Genomic DNA, 5,109 nt, shown 5'->3' with positions numbered 1-5,109 from the left:
GGCGCCGCCGGCCGCAGGTGGACGGGCGCCGCGCGGCGCCTCCCATTGGCCAGCGAGGGCGGCGGGGAGGAGACGGCGGCTCCTCATTGGGTGGAGGGGAGGGAGGGGGCGGGACCGCGGTGAGGGGAGCGGAGGGGACGGGCGGCGGCGGCGGTGAGGGGGCTGAGAGGGGCTCGGTGCTGAGGGGAGAGGTGAGGTGAGGGGAGGAGAGGGGGCGTCTTCATGCTGACGGGTGCTCCTGAGATTTAATAAAAAAAAAAAAGAAAAAAGAAAAAAAGAAAAAAAAGTTCCTGAGGTAAAAAGAAAAAAAAAATCTGTTCCTGACGTAAAAAAGCCGTTCCTGAGGTAAAAAGTGAGGTCCCGAGGAAAATAAGTAAATAAAAAGCTGTTCCTCAGGTAAAAAAAGGCCGTTCCTGAGGTAAAAAGTCAGTTTCCGAGGAAAATAAGTAAATTAAAAGCCGTTCCTAAGGTAAAAAAAAAAAAAAAAAAAAAAAAAAAAAGGCCGTTCCTGAAGTAAAAAGTCCGTTCCTGAGGAAAACAAATAAATAAAAAGCCGTTCTTGAGGTTAAAAAAAGGCCGTTCCTGAGGAGAATAAATAAAGAGCCATTCCCGAGGTAAAAAGGTTCGTCCCTGAGGAAAATAAATAAATAAAGAGCCGTTCCTGAGGGAAAAAAAAAAAAAAAAAAAGGCCGTTCCCGAGGTAAGAAGTCCATTCCCGAGGAAAATAAATAAATAAATAAATAAAAAGCCGTTCTTGACCTAAAAAGTCAGTTTCTGAGGACAATAAATAAATAACATGCCGTTCTTGAGGTAAAAAAGGCCGTTCCTGAGGTTAAAAAAAAAAAAAATGTTTCTGAGGAAAATAAATAAATAAAAAGCCGTTCCTGGGGTAAAAAAAAAAAGGCTGTTCCTGAAGAAAATGAATAAATAAAAAGCCGTTCTTGAGGTTAAAAAAAAAAAAAAAAAAAAAAAAAAGGCCATTCGTGAGGTAGAAAGTCTGTTCCTGAGGAAAATAAATAAATAAAAATCTGTTCCTGAGGAACATTAAATAAATAAATAAGTAGATAAATAAATAGATAAATAAGCCGCTCCTGAGATTTAAAGGGTCGATCCTGAGGTAAATAAATAAATGAAAAGACCGTTCCTGAGGTAAATAAATTTAAAGAAGGCTGTTCCTGAGGTAAAAAACACCTTTCCCCCGCGCTGCTCCCCGGCAGATCAGCCCTCAAACCTTGGGGCCAGGTTCCCCTCCTCCCTCCCGCCCCGCTTCCCCCGCGACTTTCCACACTAAATCCTTTTTATTTTTTTTACAGGAAAAGTCCTTAAAGACGGAACATTTCGCCACTGCCCTGGTACAGTGGACCCCAAGGAGGGAAGGGGCGGCGGAGGACGGAGGTAATGCTGCTGAAGCCTCAGGGTGCCAGTGGGTACGAGGACATGGGTACGTCCAGTGGGGGCATGCCAACAAAAATCAGCAAATCTTGAGTTCCTCCTTGAGAAATACAAGGGTGGGAGGCCGCCTGTTGAAGTAACAAGCTGAATCAAAGCCCATGCAGCAGCCACGCTCTCTATCACATGCCCAGATGCTGCAGATAACTGCTGTAATTTAAAAGCGTGTGGACTAATGAGAGGTCTCTCTTCTAGGTCAAAATCTCTTCCCTATTTGTGCAGGACGTACTCCAATGCAAGATTACAGAAGGACAATTCAAGCAGCCAACCGAGGGAAATATGAAACCAAAGGGAACAAACTTTCACTAAGGGTCTAATTCTGGAAGTTGCCTAATATCCTCCGACTGGATTACAACTGGCATTCTAGAAACAAAATGCTTTGTTTGGGTCTGCAAACACTGCCACTAGGATGGCAGAAGATAAATATTGCTATCTGGGGAGGATCTCGCTCTACTACGTGAAACGAACTGACTTGAATTGTTCTTCGTGGCATGCAGTAAAAGCTATCCCGTATTTTTAACCCATTTTAAAATCTCGTTCTGGATTGCACAGAAGATGTGATTTCTTACCGGCTTGCACTTCTGAAAAAGTGCTATCATCAATTAAGATGTCAGGAAATCACATTTTTCCAAACGAGTAAAACTGGCTTTGTTTCCAACACAAATTACACAACCAGCTCAGAATTAGAAGCATTGGAAAGGGCTGCTGACTTTCTCAACTGTTATTTTTCCGTGATGCTCCCTGTTCTTAGAGCTCGGGGATGTGCACGCACGATCGCTGCTTTTTTGGCACATGTGCACACTTTTCATTAATGCTAAAATTCGGCCCTGCCCCGTGGCTCTCAGTGACCCAGGGGCAGTGTGCCTTGAAGTTCAGCCACCTACTCACAGTGCACCCCAATTGCTTAAATCTCAGTAATGTGCCCTGCTTGGCGTTTCTACTGCGCTAAAGTTGGCCGAGGCCTGATTCCGAATAAATCACGGCTGGTGTCTCTGCAAAAGAGCCTGCTTTTCTTAACCGCCTGATTCACGGATGAAAACGTAGTTATCGACATGGCAATCACTTCCACGTTCAGGAGACAATGATACAAACACGGGATTGTGACACCACTGACTAATCTGCCGGTCACAATCTAGACTCTGTAACACCAGCGGGAGGTGGATTTCTGTGATGTCACTGACCCGGTTGCATCAGCGCTGGATAAAATCAGGCAAGAAGCACAAAGGGATTGAGGAGGGCTTTGGTTTGGGCACGAAGCCATCCCAGCCTGGTGTGGCAGCGCTCTGGCAGGACTTCCCTTGCCCTGTGCTGACTGGCGTCCGCTCCAACTGCTTCCCTCCCTCAGCCCTTTCACCTCTGTGTCACTGCTCTCCTCCACCTCTTGTGCCCTCCCCTTTTCCTTTTCCTCTTCCTCCGTCCTGCCTTCAGTGCTCTCCTTCCCTTCCTCATGCATTCATTTCCTGTTAAGTGAATTCCCACCCGAAACACCTAAAGAACCCCCCACACCATTTGCAACCATCTGGCTGAGCGCCATCTCAGCGTGCTCACCCGTTTCCCTTTTGCCTTTTGACACCGCTCTCGAGAGAAATTGGGAATTGTTCTGGACGAGGATCACCCTCTGCTAGGACTTACCCAACAAATAAGGCTCTATAAGCTCGTGCGTGATAATTGTCATCTTGGTGCACCGGCCATTCACACCTGTGTAACAAACAAGTTGCATCAAATTTGTAACAGTATTTCTGATTTTGCAAAACACGGCAGGCAGTCAAGGCAAGATGCTTTCTACTTCATCTGAACCCCTGAGATGTTGGAGCTGCCTGTAAGGAGCACCGAATCTTCTGTGCTTCACTGCACAGCCCACCAGGTGAGCTCTTCTTTTCCGCATTAGGCCATGCGGTCGCCAATGATACAGCTGGAAAAGTAACCCAAAGGAGTCAAAGGGATGAAAAGAAAGAGAAAAGCCCAGGCAGAAAGTTCACGAGCTCACAAGGAAGAGAGGTAAAGCAGGCGCAAAGGAAAGGAAGAGGCAGACAAGTGGCCGTGGAAAAGGAAGGTGGAAAAGGATGGGGAAAAAGGAGTCAAGAAATAAATGAAAGCTCAAAGCGTGAAATACAGAAGAGGAAAGTGAAAGCAAAACAGTTGGCTTTTCAGCCATACCCCTATATGCAATCTTGCCAGTGTTCCTTAAAAATCAGATTTCCCCTTTAAAGGCATTTAGCCTTAAAGATAACATAGAAACCTTTCGCAGAAAGCAGACTGTTCAGCGCCAGGAGATGCAGCTCCGCTCTGACATGCCTACCGCATAAATGAACCAAATTTGCAGTAGCCTACACATAAAAAGAAGTCAACCTGAAGGCTCGGATTTTATACCGGCAATAAAACCTTTGGCTGGCCAGTCTCACCGAACGTTCCCCATCCCTATAAAGCACTTCCTTTGGATGTAACTCCTTTGCACAAACACCCTGCCACACGGGGTGAGGGCGATGTAGCAAGGGCACAGCGCGTGCAGCTCTTTGCCTGCACGCTGTCCTCTGCCTAATCCGCTTTGCTCCACTGCGCAGCCAGCGCTCAGCTGCCCAGCCAGGAGCTGCAAACACCGCAGAGCTCGGGGACGAGCCTCCCTTCAGTCAACAACATGTTTTGTCACGGTTTTGTGCCGAAGCAGCACACCTCACTGCGCCGATGAGTGTCCAGGTTGCACTCGGCTGCTGGGGCACTGCGATATAGTTTTGGATGAGCAAAGCCACTGCTGGGACAACACGGAGGTCTGGGATGGGATCCAGATCGCTTCTCCAGGACGGAGCAGCCGCGTGAGGCTGTCAGAGTTGTTGGCTTGTAATTTCTTTTAGAACCGCCTGCTTTGCTGCCAGAGGCAGGCTGTGGATGCTGGCGAGCGGGGAGGAGCGTTCTGGCTCTCCAAACGCCGCCACGAGCAGTCAGACCAGGGCAGCGACGACCTCACGTGAGGACACCAGCATTTGTCATCCCGCGCTCTGCCAGCCCTCAGCGCACGCAGCACTGAGGGAAGCTTTCATCTCTGCCCGTCCCCACATCTTGGCATTCCCTTCGTGCTCTTGGATCAAAATATGAGGCTCCATGAACAAAGCTACCCTGACTCTTCTGTGCCTCTAAAGCAGCGTAAGAATTACTCAGCCTGCCACAGCCAAGGGATGGATTAGCCACGGTGCAGACAGCTACCCAGGGACTTCACATCTTTAAGACTTTCCCGGCAGGCCTGTGGGTCCCAGCCCTTTTGCTCCCAGCTGGCCCTGCAAAAACGTCCTGCTGACAGCTTTCCATAAACACCCTACGATGACTTTCCAGGCCCATCAGCAAATCTTGGTCATCCTCAAAGGGAGAAAAGCCAGCATTAAGCAGTCAGGCAAAGAGACTTTGGAGCTTCCCGGGAAGTTGTGAGCAGTGAGTTTTCATTGCATTGCCTGCAACGCTGCACGAAGCTTGCCCAAATCTCTTTCACACCATTGTTCCAGGGGACGTGCAAATAATAGGCTAGGAAAGATTTAATTACCCATACAGCACACTATTGACAATATATTGAACTAGGATTGCTCACAGGCATGTAACCTTGCTGATTCTCACTTCTCTTGCTAAATCAGGCTCAGGGCCCTTGCTCAGCATAAGAGGTTCAGGAGAAAGTCA

At 48.0% G+C, this 5,109-nt stretch overlaps 1 protein-coding gene across 1 annotated transcript in view; it reads left to right on the top strand.

Annotated features, from left to right (window-relative positions):
- The window catches only part of ADAM17 (ADAM metallopeptidase domain 17), a 235,919-nt gene that overhangs the window by 13,208 nt on the left and 217,602 nt on the right, over positions 1–5,109 (top strand). The window lies entirely within an intron of this gene.

Source organism: Aythya ferina, assembly GCF_964211825.1.
Source record: "Aythya ferina genome assembly, chromosome: 3".
NCBI lineage: Eukaryota > Metazoa > Chordata > Aves > Anseriformes > Anatidae > Aythya > Aythya ferina.
The sequence above is the reverse complement of the archived record's forward strand: the minus strand, read 5'-3'. Positions and strand labels throughout refer to the sequence as shown.